General features: G+C 41.9%; 1 protein-coding gene across 9 annotated transcripts in view; it reads right to left on the bottom strand.

Annotated features, from left to right (window-relative positions):
• The window catches only part of LOC128693860 (adenomatous polyposis coli protein-like), a 551,448-nt gene that overhangs the window by 116,816 nt on the left and 416,506 nt on the right, over nucleotides 1-18,126 (bottom strand). The gene's annotated exons all lie outside the window — the stretch shown is intronic.

Raw genomic sequence — 18,126 nt, forward strand, 5'->3', positions numbered from 1 at the left:
TTGGAAGGGTGTTGGAAAAGTGTCACGCAAGTTCAAAAAACTTTCAAAAAAGGCCAAAGGATACCATTGAGATGAGAAGCGGAGTCATGGAGGGGTGAGAAAAATGGTGATGGTGTTGGCAGTGTATGTCAGGAAGGGGGTGACGGCGGTGCCCTTTGTAACAGGGTGGTAAAGGACACCCGCTCCTGTCACGGTGAACACACACACACACACACACACACACACACGGAAAAGGAAGCTAAATGGAGAGACGCAAAACAATCTAATAACACTAAAAGGGAGAACTAGATATGATCATGGCTGACAAAATACTAGTAGGACTACAGTACAGAGAATAGATGAGGACAAGGAGTGAGATGTGAGGAAGAAAGGTCATCTGAACTGTGATGTCAGCACACTTCTCACAAGACAGGCATTATTCTGAATAAGTCACAGTAAAAACGTTTCTTCTTTTTTGAGTCACCCTACTTTGGTGAGAGTTGGATGGCTTGTCTGGCCTGTCGTTGCTCTGTGACTAAAAAAAATTAGGACAACTCCACACAAGTACTAAGCATAATGTCAGTGAGAGTAACAAAGTATCTGATGACAGCATGTTGTGTGTGTCTTCAGTCTAATGTGGCTCACACACCCCGCCCCTGTACTCGTGCATCAACCTTTCTCAGCAACGCATATTTTTGTCCTGGCTTAACACACTTGGTTGGTACTCACAGAAAAGAGAGGGGGGGGGGGGGAAGGGGGTGCCCTCACGCCGATACTGCACCAGTTACAAGCCTCAACACATCAGAGGTCTTCGCAAAAGTACTCTACCAATCTTAAGGACAGCCATTAGTTACACCTGACTAGTCAAGAGTGCAAATATGAGTCAATACAACATCATACTATGCAAACAAGAGGCCTCATCATTAGGGTAAACTCATACACAGTTTTGGAAGGCCAGAATCCAGATGTCAACCAAGCCAGGAGCTGTCACAACTTCCAGAAACACAAGTCGGTGAGAACAAATCGCTCTAATATGATTTTCGTATCAGAAATAAACGACAAGTCTCATGGGAATTCTAAGATTGACTGCTGGCGGCGACGTAGCAGGTGAGGTCATGGAGGTGAAAGCGCGTGTTATGATTCCTGAGCACCTGAATGTTTTGTACACACTATTGCTCAATATAGAGTCATCAGTAAAAGGATACTAACCCAGTCAAATGCTAACAACAAAATATTTCTTTTTACTGTTACGTATGTTACCTTATAATAATTTTGATCTCAATCAGTACTTCATGCAGAAGTAATCTGACGGCGTTCTTCCCATTTTCGACCTGATGATAGATACATCGGATGAAATACATCGGCTCATCAAACAAAAGGACTCGTCTCGCCTCACTGAAAATCCCAACAGATAAAGAGAATTAACTCTAACCTGGCTGGAGGAGGATAACTATTCAGTCCTCAGAGCTTGCTGTCAGAATGAGGCACCTTACTGTGAGGCAGTGTCGACAACAAGCATAACACCCAGATCTTGGATTTTCAACACAAGTGCGTCTCCAGTAGCTTCTGACCAAACTTTCAGATCAGTCTTAGTTTTGCTATCGTTGCCTCGGCAACAATAGCAAAACTATTAACTGACACTTATCTACATACGTAAAAAAGTGTATACGTAGACAAGTGTCAGTTAATAGAAGACATCCTACCTTTGGCCTTTTTTCGGTAGGAAGCAAAGACAAGAACACTGGCTTCAGGAAGAGTTGGCTTCAAAATGTGGGGATTCCTGGTCAAATATCGACAGGGATGTGATAAATAGTTTATAAAACCCACAAGTTGAGAACGAGACACTTATGCAACATTTGGGAATCTTTATTGAGGAACCGTCACTGGCTGAAGGAAACGTTTCCTCGATAAAGATTCCCAACTGTTGCACATTCATCGACAGGGATATCACAACACGGGAACCTAATTCCACCCTCTAGATCACCAAGATGAGACTGTCACAACAAGCATTCAAGAAAATGCTCATCTATTTGTAGATCATTTTACTGCTACGGTACAAGTCCATGATTCATACACTTATTGTTACATACTATCAATGCACAGTTATTAATAATAATGTGTATGTATTTGTGCGAATGCATAATTATATTTATAGACTTTTATAGATACACAGAAATATCCTGGCTGAACAGGCAATCAACAAGGAAGCAGCCTGATCATAGGCCTGGCTGCCAGGGTTGAAAAACCCTCAAAACAGGTCACAGGTATTTTCACAATCATGTATTTTTTTTCACCACACCTTGTCACTTGTGTGGCGGTGTTTGCTCACTACACCTCACTGCTACACTGGGTGTGCCCACCACACCTTGCCACTACCACTCTGGGTATGATGGTGGGTGCTCACTACACGTGTGCTACCACTTCTTGGCACCTCCTCCTATGTCACTCACAGCTGTCTTGATATAGAAAAACTTGGCTGGTCCTTCGTTCTCCCAGCTGCCTCCACCTGCCTCTGCCCACACATGCGCCCCTACACCGACACCCATACACCCCTACAAACTCTAACTCTGACCCCCCTACTCCCCCCCAAGCACACACATAAAACTCTCTCACGTTAAACAAACACTCCAGCTCCCCTCAGCCCCCAGACGCCCCACAGTCATACCCACATACCCTCTACCTCTCCTCAAGTTAGGTAATACCTTTTCAGCCTCAGGGTGGCCCGGAAGTGAAATGACTTAAGCGAGAAACTAACGGAAGGAACACCGTACACGGACCCGCATGACAGACAACCAGTGAAACAAAATATGCAATTATAATAATAATCTAACAGACAAGCTCCGTTCCCTCGAGGCACAACATTAGCCCAAATTATCTTCACCACTTTATTATCTAGTACGGATACACACACAAATCATAGCACTGTAATATACTTCGTAGAAAATATGAGAATTTGATAAAGAGTAACATCCAAAGACACAGTGAACCTCCGATGTTAACAAAGTTTTCTTGCAAAGGGCTACAGAAAATAATAATATAATCACTGGGGACGTATTTCAGCTCACACAAGTCGCTCCTGCCTCTCACAACTACTGGATCACTATGACATGGCCTTGGATGCACTGGAAGAAAATCAGAATGCAGATGTAATATACACAGACTTTGCAAAAGCATTTGACAAATGCGATCATGGCGTAATAGCCCATAAAATACGTGCTAAATGAATAACTGGGAAAGTGGGGAGATGGATTTTCAACTTCCTAACAAATCGAACACAAAGAGTAGTGGTCAACAGAGTTAAATCGGAGGCTGCCATAGTGAAGAGCTCTGTTCCACAAGGCACAGTACTCGCCCCCATCTTATTCCTTATCCTCATATCAGACATAAACAGAGATATACACCACAGCACCGTATCATCCTTTGCGGATGATACTAGGATCTGCATGAGGCTGTCATCTGCTGAGGACGCGGTTAATCTCCAAGAAGATATAAACAAAGTTTTCCAATGGGCAACGGTAAACAATATGATGTTCAATGAGGACAAATTCCAACTACTCCGTTATGGAAAACTGGAGGAGATACCTGGAGTTTACCTGGAGAGAGTTCCGGGGGTCAACGCCCCCGCGGCCGGGTCTGTGACCAGGCCTCGAACAGAGTATACTACTGACTCCGGCCATACAATAGAGCGGAAAACTAATGTAAGGGACCTGGGAGTAGTAATGTCTGAGGATCTCACTTTCAAGGATCACAACAGTGCCACGATCGCACGTGCAAAGAAAATGATAGGATGGATAATGAGAACGTTCAAAACGAGAGATGCCAAGCCCATGATGATCCTTTTCAAATCACTTGTTCTCTCTAGGCTGGAATACTGCTGTACATTAACCTCTCCATTCAAAGCAGGTGAAATCGCAGATCTAGAGAGTGTACAGAGATCCTTCACTGCACGTATAAGTTCTGTCAAGCACCTTAACTACTGGGAACGCTTGGAAGCACTTGACTTGTACTCGTTGGAACGCAGGAGGGAGAGATACATCATAATCTACACTTGGAAAATCTTGGAAGGAATAGTCCCAAATCTGCACACAGAAATCACTCCCTACGAAAGTAAAAGACTGGGCAGGCGATGCAAAATGCCCCCAATAAAAAGTAGGGGCGCCATTGGTACACTAAGGGAAAACACCATAAGTGTCCGGGGCCCAAAACTGTTCAACAGCCTCCCATCAAGCATTAGGGGAATTGTCAATAAACCCCTGGCTGCCTTCAAGAGAGAGCTGGACAGATACTTAAAGTCAGTGCCGGATCAGCCGGGCTGTGGCTCGTACGTCGGACTGCGTGCGGCCAGCAGTAACAGCCTAGTTGATCAGGCCCTGATCCATCGGGAGGCCTGGTCATGGACCGGGCCGCGGGGGCGTTGATCCCCAGAATAACCTCCAGGTAACCTCCAGGTCTTGAAAAATTGTAGAAATACTCCTAAAAGTTTCTAAAGACGCTTCATAATGCTGCACAGTGACTACCGTTTTTTTATGACACATGAAACTGCAAGTCTGTTGAATGTATAAACATATATGTGAATACAAATAGAAATCGCGTCTCGTTCGCGCTTAGCAGACGGGTGATCAAGTCTCCACCACGTCTTGCGCTGAATGACCCACGTGGGTTTAGCGCTTAACATGAATTAAATGTAGAATGTACAGAAATCTTTTGTTCCCATGAATTCAAATGGATAAATTATTGTGAATGCTCAAGTCACTCCCTGGTACAAAAATAAGTATATATATCGTAATTTATACTCGGAAAACACTGGAGGGACAGATTCCAAATTTGTACACTGAAATTACCCCTGACGAGTAGAAGGCATAACAAACGGTTCAAAAATATTCTCAGTGAAGAGCAAAGATCCATTAAGTATATATAGAGACAATTCAATAAACAAAGTGCCCGAGGCATTGTTAAACACTTCAGATATATAAGGAATTACCAAGAGACTGCCGACTCTCATTAGGACGGGAACTTGACAATTTTCTCCAGCCGGGTGACGCTTATGATGCATGATGTGGAGCCATCAAAAACAGCCTGACTGAGCAGGCCATCAGCCAGAAGGGCTGTTCCGTGAGCAGCGTGCGGGGGCGATGCTTCCCAACAAGATTAACAGGTTGTCAGAGAAGGTTAAACAGGGTAACAGAGTGAATGGTGAACGAGAAATCAAGTGGCAGTAAAGGATATAGTGGCAAAAAAAAAAATATTTCTGGTTGGCACCTCTCAAGATACCTCCATCTCTTCCTCCCTCCTTCCCTCCATTCATCCTTCCTTCCCTCCCTCTTGTACACACATTTCCTTAGCTTCCACCCTCCCTGTATGCCGCTTCCTCCTTGTATTCCACGAGAGCAGGGAGGAGGAGGAGGAAGAGGGAAGTAGAGAGAGGAGAAAACGGGTAAGAATGAAGTTCACAGTGACAGAAACACGAAGGATATGGAAGTAGATGAGTGGTGCTGGAGAGGGAGAAGAGGAAGGCAGGAAAGGGGAGGGGACAGGAGCAGGGAAAACAGTGTGGACTAAGGCCAAGGTCACCAGAAGTGCCAATAACACGAGAGGAAGAACAGGAAGTGCTTGGGGGGGGGGAGTTGGTGGTAAGGAAAGAAAAGGAGAAACAGGAGGTGGGGGAGGAGGAATAACGGGGACAGTTATGCCTGTAGTCTTCTTGAAGATTTCAACATTTTATTCCTCGCAGTACTTTTGCTGTTTGAACGTTGAAACGTCTGACCATGTGAACAGTTTTCATAACTTCAGTAAGTTGGTGATTGTGCAGACAAGGTACCTGGGAACTGTGTATTTTCCATGAGTACATACACTGATATATCTTTTCCCCCATTTTAGAGTACACTGCGAGAGCTCCGAGGCAGTGCTGATACTTTGAAAGTTTTACCTATAGTCTATATGAGCAACAATTGTTTTTACTACATACAGATGGGGTGCGCCTCAGAGAAACATCTTTCCTTGGGGCTATACATGCACACATACAAAACAACCACAGAGGAGTTGGGTGATAGCTCCAGGCTTTTCGTGTTGCAATCAACACAGCAGGAGTTTGCAATGTTGCAGCTATGTGTAGGAAGTCCATGTAGATCCTTAGCCTTGGCTTCATTGTATTATCTAAATGTTGTTTTAACTGACATTAATATTGCTGGATATTCTTCCTGTTCCTTCCGTTATATGGCCAGATGTGACCATGTTTTATATCCTGTACTCGTTTTGAGTTTTCCTAGAGTTTTCTAGAGAGAGAGAGAGAGAGATGAATGGGAGGGTGTTGGCACCTGGAGAAGAAGTTGATATCCTTGGGGTGAAATCTGACTCCAAACTAACCATGAAGAACCATGTTGTAAATCTTGCAAACAAGGCAGCCAGGAAGCTTACAGCACTTCGCCGTATCTCGCATCTACTTGACAGTAGGGGTTGCAAGATTCTGTACGAGGCACAAGTACGCTCGCACCTTGAGTATGCTCCACTTTCTTGGTTTGCCTGCCCCCCCTCTCATCTGCGACTGCTTGACAGAGTAGAGAGCAGAGCAAGACATCTCATCTCTCGCCTGGACCCATCTTAGATAGACCTGTCATTTCAGCAGAGCCTTCAACATAGGTGGGATGTGGGTGGCCTTACTGTTATGTACAAGGCCAATATTGTCAAAGTACCACACTTGGATCCACTTCGAGGACAGCGTGAAACAAGCTTTTATGCCACAAGACGGGCAGAAAGCAGCAAATTCACTCTGGCTGTACCCTTCTCCAGAACTTCACTCCATCTGAGATCATATATACCCAGGATGACTCGAGTATGGAACACATTCGTACAGCATAATGACGTCAACGAGATAAAGTCAGTTGATCAAATGAAAATGCTGGCCCACAGAAGGCTCCAACTTCATCCTGTTCCCTACTTGTCTCATAACAATAAAAATGCTTTCCAATGAGCTCATGTAGGTAACAGCTCTTAGCTTGCCAATAAAGTTAGGAATCCTTAACCTGTAAATAGCTTGTCAATAAAGCTAGGGATCCTTAACCTTGTCAAATCCTGTGTAAAAAGAAAAGAGAGAGAGAGAGAGAGAGAGAGAGAGAGAGAGAGAGAGAGAGAGAGAGAGAGAGAGAGAGAGAGAATTAAACTTGCTTCCCTGCATATGTATAACAAAAGCAGCAAGATCCGTGAACAAGAATTAACATTAGACATGATACCACAGACGTGACATGAGGTGAGCAGTTGTGACGTGAGCGTGAGAGCCAGAGGGAGGGGGGAGAGGAAGAGGGGAAGGAGATGACTCACATGTGTTCGTGAGTATAACACAGTGGGGGGTTCTTCCGCAGCTCTATTGTAAAGCACTACAGTACACGCACGCTCAAGCTCCACGTTCGTCCGTTCGTTCTCTCTCTCTCTCTCTCCAGTGATCAGTTCCTCAGCCTTCTACCAAGGCCGAGGGACTGATCACTATTTGTTATAATCGCCTATATACCCACACACATACACACACATACACATACACACACACACACACACACACACACACACACACACACACACACACACACACACACACACACACACACACACACTACCACCACCAATTACGTGAAGGCCAAGGCAATAAGACAATATTCGGAAGCTCCACCATTAACTTCAGAGACATTTACTGAAGTAGGAAGTAGAGAGAGAGAAAAAAAGAGATATACAACAGAGGGGAGAAGTGGCAAAGAGAGAGGAGAGAAATAGCAGATGGAAGGGAAGACAGCAAATATTAGTCAGATAAATGAGTACTGTGCAGGAGCTTGCATGAGGTGTTGCAGGAATGTAAAACAATGTTGCACTGCTTGAACAAGGAATAAAAACGGGAGCAAGAAAACGTTCTGGGACAGAAGATAGGGAAGCAATAAGAAGAAACACAGGTGCAGAGACACCTGAGACATTAGTGAAATACATGACAGCAGCAAAGAAGATTGGCAAACAAAGCATGATCCTTAAGAGGCACCTAAGTTCTCCCGTCTTCTAATATCTTCATTTTTCCACTATAATCTACCTTGTCCATAATTATGGACTAGATAGATTATAGTGGAAAAATGAACATGTTATTAGAAGACGGGGAACTTACGTGCCCCTTAAGGCAAGAGATAAATAGTAAAGATGGAGGAAAGAACGATGGAGAAAAATGGAAGACCAAAATATGTACCGCATATAAGAACACCGACGTAGTCGGAGGCGAACAATATAAACTAGAGGAAACAGGACAGTGCAGAGTTCCGATCATGGTGAGATACAACCTTGACGTGCAAAATGTACTCGAGGACATCAACAGGGTGGAGTAGAAAAATTCTCGAAACACGTCACAGGTAAAAATTACTATGAGGGCCAGTAAAGACAAGTAACAGACACTTGTCGAGGATCTCTCCCGTTGACATAAGGCAATAAACAATGAGTTTAATAAATGAATTAATGCACCAGCCAAAAACAATGGTGTGGGGTGGAGAGGGGGGAGGGGGTGGAGAGGTCGAACTGCATGGTGCGGTGGAGAGGGGAGAGGGTGGTCAAGACATCGGGGTGCTAGGAGGGAGAGGGGGTTACAAAAAGGTGGATAGCTGGAAGAGGTTAGAGAATGGGTAGAGGAGGAGTTAGATGGGTGGAGTAAAGGTAGGTTTACAGAGGGAAGGAGTTAAATGGGTGGGAGTCAGGGTAGGGTTAAAGAGGGAAGAGGTCCAGATGTATGAAGCAAGTAGTGGTGGGAAACGGGGGTGCCACCACCCTGGAGCCTGGTCCAGGTAAACTACAGGTAAGACACCATGGAGCCTCACGCTCGGGCAGCTGCTCTCACGTCTAGACTCAGCTCCGTCGGTCACAATCGACCAGCTGACTGCAGCATGCACACAACACGCAAACCACCAGCAACGATGCAGAAGGATTTGTAACAATTTATATTATGCGCAGATGTGCATGAACGGGGCAGGGGATGTAGATAAGAAAGAGGGAAGAGAAAGAAAATGAGGAACGGAATAAAGAGAAGCAAGTGGAGTAGTGTTAGAGACAGAGAAGGGAGAAAGAGGGCGCAGAAGAGATGGAAAGGAGTTTCTTCCTCTCCTTTATGTCAATCCTGTAAAAAGTGGCACCAGATCTTAAGAATACACAAAAGCCTAGGAACTAGGCCGTAAATTGGTTGACATGAGTACATTCTGAAATACTGTATACAACAGGAATTTCCAAATATCTCATCTTTTAGAAATGTGCCTTATCTATGCGAATACACGCTCCACAAATTATATGTAAATATGCAGGCCTATATATGCATATACATAGGCCTACATATTTACAATGTGTGTGTGTGTGTGTGTTTTCCCACCTAGTTGTGGTTGCAGCGGTCGAGTGACAGCTCCTGGCCCCGCCTCTTCACTGGTCGCTACTGCTTCACTCTTCTTGCTCCATGAGCTTTATCATACCTCTTCTTAAAGTTATGTATGGATTCTGCCTCCACTACATCACTTCCCAGACTATTCCACTTCCTGACAACTCTGTGACTGAAGAAATACTTCCTAACATCCCTGTGATTCATCTGAATCTTCAACTTTCAACTGTGACCCCTTGTTGCTGTGTCCCATCTCTGGTCCTGTCTATCTATCCACCCTGTCAGTTCCTCTCAGTATTTTATATGTTATCAATACCCCTTATCTCTCCTGTTCTCCAGTGTCATCAGGTCAATTTCCCTTAACCTTTCCTCGTAGGACATTCCCTTTAGCTCCGGGACCAGTCTTGTTGCAAACCTTTGCACTTTCTCTAATTTCCTTACGTGCTTGGCTAGTTGTAGGCTCCAAACTGGTGCTGCATACTCCAATATAGGTCTAACGTACACGGTGTACAGGGTCCTGAAGGATTCTTTATTGAGATGTCGGAATGTTATTCTTAGGTTTGCTAGGCGCCCGTATGCTGCAGCAGTTATTTGGTTGATGTGCGCCTCAGGAGATGTGCCCGGTGTTATGCTCACCCCAAGATCCTTTTCCTTGAGTGAGGTTTGTAGTCTCTGACCCCTTAGACTGCACTCCGTCTGCAGTCTTCTTTGCCCTTCCCCAATCTTCATGACTTTGCACCTGGTGGGGCTGAACTCCAGGAGCCAGTTTCTGGACCAGACCTGCAGCCTGTTCAGATCCTTTTGCAGTTCTTCGTAGTCATCGTCCGATTGAATTCTTCTCATCAACTTCATATCATCTGCAAAGAGGGACACTCCTGAGTGTATTCCTTTCGTCATGTCGTTCACATATATCAGAAACAGCACTGGGCCTAGGACTGACCCCTGAGGAATCTCGCTCGTCACAGGCGCCCACCCTGACACCTCGTCGCGTACCATGACTCGCTGTTGCTTCTCGACAGGTATTCTCTGATCCATTGCAGTGTCTTCTCTGTTATCCCTGCTTGGCCCTTGTGTGTGTGTGTGTGTGTGTGTGTGTGTGTGTGTGTGTGTGTGTGTGTGTGTGTGTGTGTGTGTGTGTGTGTGTGTGTGTGTGTGTGTGTGTGTGCGCGTGCGTGTGTGTAATGTATTTATGTATATATATACATACATGCATGTCGTGCCGAATAGGTAAAACTGGTCAATTAGCAAGAACTCATTTAAAATTAAGTCCTTTCTAAAATTTTCTCTTATACATCTAAAGATATATTTTTTTGTTTATGTTTAAACAAAAATTAATGATTTTGTACCAAAAGAACCTTAAGAAACTTGCCTAACCTTATTATAACAAGCTCAATTTAATTTAGCCTAATCCAACAAAATAAATTTACACAAGTTTACAATAATTTAATAATAAACAATGAAATATATTTTTTTCGTTAGATTCAGAATGATTTTTGCGAAATTATTGCATACACAAATTTTCCCTTGCCCTATTCCGCAAGAAGTGCGTTGCTATTTAAGCAACGCATATAATATATATATATATATATATATATATATATATATATATATATATATATATATATATATATATATATGTATATATATATATATATATGCAAAACAAACACTGTGAAAGAATAGAGAAGTTCCAAGCGCTTTCGTGACTCTTCATATTATCAAGGAACAATGAAAGTAGAGCATCAAAGGAAGGTATATAAGGGGTCTAGCCCACATATATACCTTCTTTGATGCTCTACTTTCATTGTTCCTTGATAATGTGAGTAGTCACGAAAGCGCTTGGAACTTCTCTATTCTTTCACAGTGGTTGTTTTGCATATTCTGAAATCACCTGTTTAGTGTGATCTTATTGCGCATATATATATATATATATATATATATATATATATATATATATATATATATATATATGCAAAACCACTGTGAAAGAATAGTGAAATTCCAAGCGCTTTCGTGGCTTATCACATTATCAAGGAACTATAGAAGTAATACATCAAAGGAAGGCATATAAAGGGTCTAGACCACACCTCACCATCACATCCCACAACAAAGCAACAACTGACGCGCGACGACACCCGACTCATAAGGAAGAACACTGCAGCAGGCCCGCTGGCCCAACTAGACAGGTCCTTCACGACATCCCACTAACAAAATATTCTATCCCACTAACAAAATATTTTGTTAGTGGGATGTCGCAAAGGACCTGTCTAGTTGGGTCAGCGGGCCTGCTGCAGTATTCCTCCTTTCTTATGAGTCGGGTGTCGTCGCGCGTCAGGTGTTACTTTGTTGTGGGATGTGATGGTGTGGTCTAGACCTTTTATATGCCTTCTTCTGATGTATTACTTTTATAGTTCCTTGACAATGTGAGATGTCACGAAAGTGCTTAGAATTTCACTATTCTTTCACAGTGGCTGTTTTGCATATTCTTAAATCACCTGTTTACTGTGATCTTATTGTATATATATATATATATATATATATATATATATATATATAAATATATATATATATATATATATATATATATATATATATATATATGTATATATATATATGTATATATATATATATATATGCAAAACAACCACTGTGAAAGAATAGAGAAGTTCCAAGCGCTTTCGTGACTACTCACATTATCAAGGAACAATGAAAGTAAAGCATCAAAGGAAGGTATATAAAGGGGTAGCCCACACCTCGCTATCAGATCCCACAACAACGAAACACCTGACGCGAGACAGCAGGCCCGCCGGCCGAACTAGACAGGTCCTTCATACAACCCACCAACAAACTATTCTACCCAAGAAATAAGAAATTTAAAAAATTATTATTTGTCCAATGTATTATTAAATTCTTCCCAAATTCTATTAATTATAAATGGATCTAATTTATATAAACCAAAGGAAATATTCATATTATTGTCAAAACTGCTTTTTATGAAACAAGATTCAATTATATTCCTCTCGACCATGGACTTGCTTGATACTACTTTCTCAACTTTTTGAAAATCAATTGGATGGTTAAAATATCTTACATGAATAAATAGAGCATTGGAATCTTGTCCAGTTCTAATGCTATATTTATGTTGTTTTAATCTTAGTTCGGGATTTTTACCAGTTTGACCGTAATAAACTTCATCACAAATTTTACAAGGAATCTTAGACACATCCATCAGCATTTTGGGGGGAATTCTTTATCAAAAGTTTTTTTTACTGTATCAAGATTTTTTAATACAACTTTAACATTAAAAGTCTTAAGAAGAGAAGGCATATCAACCAAGTTTTCATGGTAAGGGAGAACCAACATATTTTTAGTTGAATAAGGCTGGCTGTTCCTTTTTGGATTGTATAAAGTATTTCTAGCAACTTTAAAAGATTTATCAATTACATTTCTTGGGTATTTCAAATCATTACCTATTTCATAAATTTTGGATATTTCCTCATCTATGAACTCTGGACTACAAATTCGTAAAGCTCTCAAAAACATTGATGAAAAAACAGACAGTTTAACTCTGTCTTGATGGGAAGAATAATAGTGGACATAGGAACAGTTATTTGTAGGTTTTCTGTAAATTTTAAATTTGAATTCATTAGTACCCTTAATAATTAAAACATCTAGAAAAGGCAATGAGTTATTTTCTTGAAATTCAACAGTAAAATTTATAGAATGGGCTAAGCTATCTTTTAGGAGTGAAGAAGAGCAGAATGTAAGTGTGGTGGAGGTACGTGAGGCATTACGTAGAATGAAAGGGGGTAAAGCAGCTGGAACTGATGGGATCATGACAGAAATGTTAAAAGCAGGGGGGGATATAGTGTTGGAGTGGTTGGTACTTTTGTTTAATAAATGTATGAAAGAGGGGAAGGTACCTAGGGATTGGCGGAGAGCATGTATAGTCCCTTTATATAAAGGGAAAGGGGACAAAAGAGATTGTAAAAATTATAGAGGAATAAGTTTACTGAGTATACCAGGAAAAGTATACGGTAGAGTTATAATTGAAAGAATTAGAGGTAAGACAGAATGTAGAATTGCAGATGAGCAAGGAGGCTTCAGAGTGGGTAGGGGATGTGTAGATCAAGTGTTTACATTGAAGCATATATGTGAACAGTATTTAGATAAAGGTAGGGAAGTTTTTATTGCATTTATGGATTTAGAAAAGGCATATGATAGAGTGGATAGAGGAGCAATGTGGCAGATGTTGCAAGTATATGGAAAAGGTGGTAAGTTACTAAATGCTGTAAAGAGCTTTTATGAGGATAGTGAGGCTCAGGTTAGGGTGTGTAGAAGAGAGGGAGAATACTTCCCGGTAAAAGTAGGTCTTAGACAGGGATGTGTAATGTCACCATGGTTGTTTAATATATTTATAGATGGGGTTGTAAAAGAAGTAAATGCTAGGGTGTTCGGGAGAGGGGTGGGATTAAATTATGGGGAATCAAATTCAAAATGGGAATTGACACAGTTACTTTTTGCTGATGATACTGTGCTTATGGGAGATTCTAAAGAAAAATTGCAAAGGTTAGTGGATGAGTTTGAGAATGTGTGTAAAGGTAGAAAGTTGAAAGTGAACATAGAAAAGAGTAAGGTGATGAGGGTATCAAATGATTTAGATAAAGAAAAATTGGATATCAAATTGGGGAGGAAGAGTATGGAAGAAGTGAATGTTTTCAGATACTTGGGAGTTGACGTGCCGGCGGATGGATTTATGAAGGATGAGCCATACCCCCGGCCGGGATTGAACCCGCGGTCATAAAGTCTCAAAACTCCAGCCCATCGCGGGTTCAATCCCGGCCTGGGGTATGGTTTATTTGCAATCGTGTCATTACGATTTCTTAAGTCATGAAGGATGAGGTTAATCATAGAATTGATGAGGGAAAAAAGGTGAGTGGTGCGTTGAGGTACATGTGGAGTCAAAAAACGTTATCTATGGAGGCAAAGAAGGGAATGTATGAAAGTATAGTAGTACCAACACTCTTATATGGATGTGAAGCTTGGGTGGTAAATGCAGCAGCGTGGAGACGGTTGGAGGCAGTGGAGATGTCCTGTCTAAGGGCAATGTGTGGTGTAAATATTATGCAGAAAATTCGGAGTGTGGAAATTAGGAGAAGGTGTGGAGTTAATAAAAGCATTAGTCAGAGGGCAGAAGAGGGGTTGTTGAGGTGGTTTGGTCATTTAGAGAGAATGGATCAAAGTAGAATGACATGGAAAGGATATAAATCTATAGGGGAAGGAAAGAGGGGTAGGGGTCGTCCTCGAAAGGGTTGGAAAGAGGGGGTAAAGGAGGTTTTGTGGGCGAGGGGCTTGGACTTCCAGCAAGCGTGCATGAGCGTGTTAGATAGGAGTGAATGGAGACGAATGATACTTGGGACCTGACGATCTGTTGGAGTGTGAGCAGGGTAATATTTAGTGAAGGGATGCAGGGAAACCGGTTATTTTCTTATAGTCGGACTTGAGTCCTGGAAATGGGAAGTACAATGCCTGCACTTTAAAGGAGGGGTTTGGGATATTGGCAGTTTGGAGGGGTATGTTGTGTATCTTTATACATATATCTCAGTAGTAGTAACCAGTTACCAGTAACCAGTGTACCAGTAGATGACTCACTACCAACCGTCTCTGCGTGAATCACTGTCTGTATTCATATTGCTGCTGACCACAGCAGTATTTCAAACACCCCCTCACATATGGGTACTGGGGTTAGTCTTACGAGTGAGAGCAAGGAGGCAGGTCACGGCTGTTTGGCGCTTCCCACACTATCCGTAATATACGTACTACCAGCCTACGTGAGTATTTCTTTACCCTATCCACGTGTTCGAACCCCACATGATAAATGGTGGCACCGGTGTGGGCGTGGATTTAAGGGTATTTCAAGACGTTAGAAGACTGTTTGTGGGGAGCCGGCGGGTCAAAGGTGAACCGTAGCTAGCCGCTTACCCTCACTCACCACCTCCACCCTGTACTCCAGCCTGCAAGCCTGTTGCAGCCGTTTTTCAAGCTTCCTGGCTTAGTTCGTGTGCTAATTGCTTCAATCTCCGAGGGGTTGACCCGGATTTTGCAATTAAGCCAGTCAGTAAGCCGGACTGTGGAAGTGAACGCTAGTCAGCCTGCCTCAGCCTACCATCCAGCCTGTCTCCTGTCATCCACCTGCTCCTTCATGCTGTGTGCATCGTTACCCGTCTTCCAGTCAGCCATTCTCGTGGGTTAAGCCAGTCAGCCAACCCAGCTTCTAACCCAGCTGAGAGAGAGAAGTAAGCCACGCAAGTTCCTCTGAAGTATTGCCTCATATATTGCTTTGTGCTCCCTGTTGGATGCTAAGAGTGAATTTCACCATTCCTGTGGCATAGAGTGGCTTATCAAGCCACCTTCGTGAGTGGTGAGAAGTGCGTGGCAGTGAGAGAGCACAGGGCCGTTCTGTTGCCCCCACCACCACCCGCCACCACGACTACCAGCCACCCACCTCATCTACCTGTGGCTGTTTGCACCCTTGTACCGGGTCCTAATACTGTTTTGGCTCACATAATTGGTCAAGAGATTGTAGCTGAGCGCCGACGATAAAGCCAGTTATGTGAGTTCACCGAGAAAGCACATTTCTTCCGACAACAGTGAGTGTAGGAGGCGTCAGTCATCACCGCGCAGGACAACCTTCGACAACCTACCCTTGTCACCATCACCGTCGACTACTCCAGACTTCAGTGATAATTTTCTGTTTAGAGACATTTGCGTGAATTTCTTGTGTACTCTAAGCCTTGTATTTTCAGTGTAGACTCAGTGTTTCTTTGACTCGTTATTTTTGCAATATTTTTCAGTGTTATCGCTCATCTTATATTTTTTTATCTGTGTTTTTTTTTATGCTACTCTCTGTCTGTAGTAAGTATTATTGTGTAGTGTACCAGTCAGTCACTCTGTGTGAAGTGATTCATTTTTTTATTGTATTCTTTCAGCATTGTATTCTCCAGTAATTGTCATTGTATTTCATGCAGTGATATTCACCCCAGTATACCAAATTATCCATTTAATTCTATGTGTACCTTTTTTTTCGTATGTCAGCAGTGTCTCATTCCTCTAATTTTTTCGCAGACTGTGTACCATTATTTTTGCCAGCAAATTTTTGTCGTATCAGTCACAGCAAGATTTTATTGTAAGAATATACTAAAATAATGAATATGTGATTAAGTGTTGTGTGCCCCGCCACTTGTAAGTGTTGTGTGCCCCGCCACTTGTAAGTGTTGTGTGCCCCGCCACTTGTAAGTGTTGTGTGCCCCGCCACTTGTAAGTGTTACACTTGCCTCACCACTTGTAAGTGTTACACTTGCCTCACCACTTGTAAGTGTTACACTTGCCTCACCACTTGTAAGTGTTACACTTCCCGTTTTGTTCCTTGTTTTATTTTTATTCATATTGTTCATATTTCTTTGAACAAATTCACTCTTAGTGTAATTTCAATTTCTTTTTAACGTAAAGTGTTTTCTTTACTCTGTTTGAGTAAATTGTTTTGTCTAATTTACAATTAAGAGTTAAAGTGTTCAATCAGTTTTTCTTCATATTTTTATTTTATTATTTAACCTGCGTTTTTCCCAGTGAAACTTTATTGCTGCAGTGAATTATTTTGTTGCACTTGTTCTGCAGTGAATTATTTTGTTGCACTTGTTCTGCAGTGAATTATTTTCTTTTATTGATATTTTTATGCATTATTATTCTCAGTTTATTATTGCATCTTGTTTTTCATTTTTATTAATTTTCCTGATGTTGTCTTTGCATTATATTTTAATTTTGTTTATGCAGTCTTAGAAAATATTTAAATTTCCCAGTTATCTCTCGTTGCATACAATTTAGTAATTTTATTTTATACTTTTTACATTGATTTAAAATTTTATTAATTAATTTCTTTATTAGCAAGAGTAAAGACAGCTCATTTTGCATTTAATTCAGTCTCCAGTAATATTTTTACTTGTAAATTTCAATGTAATTTTTATTTTGGCCAACAGTTCTTTACATTGAGTTGTCCTTCCTCTTGCAGTGTATCTTAGACATTTTTTTATTACTTATGCAGAATTGTTAAGCATTTTCTTCCACTTAAGCTTACTGTGTCATTTCTCTATTTTTTTTTTTTTTTGTTTTTTTGCCTTATGCTCTTGAGTAAGTTCCCTGAGATCATGTCCCAGTCACTTTTGAATGTTCACTTAGTGTATCATGCCGGTCAAAGTCACTATGAATCAGTCCACAGTACCAACATTCCCTTACTGACTGAAAGACAATACCTAGCCCTTGAGCAATGTGTTTGTTCTCACAGCTTGTATCTGAGATTTGTTAAAGTGCTGCGAAATGTGAAGTTCAGATTAAGTTCCTATAGATCCGTGAATTACTTATTAATGTAGCCAAGCGGTCAGGCACTAGTAATACTGTCACTCCTGTCTGGACTCCAGCCACAACATCATGCACGCAGGATAGTGCGACTACTATCCTTGCGATGGCGACTTGTTCAAGTATTCGTTCCTTCCCAGGGGACGCTTTGAGAAGAACTTTACTTGCAATGAGTTATGCCATCTCTTGCTGATGCCACAAGCCGTTGCAGAAAGACGTTTCTGTGGCTAGTGTGCTCACTTGAGTGTTGTTGTTGTCCCTTGTGTTTCAGATTGTGATCCCATCCTAGTTGACAGTAATCAGTGCATTGTAAGAAGTTATTTCTCGAGTAACTTCCACGTTGTTAACGTTTGTAAGTGAAG

This window comes from Cherax quadricarinatus, chromosome 33 (genome assembly GCF_038502225.1).
Source record: "Cherax quadricarinatus isolate ZL_2023a chromosome 33, ASM3850222v1, whole genome shotgun sequence".
Lineage (NCBI taxonomy): Eukaryota > Metazoa > Arthropoda > Malacostraca > Decapoda > Parastacidae > Cherax > Cherax quadricarinatus.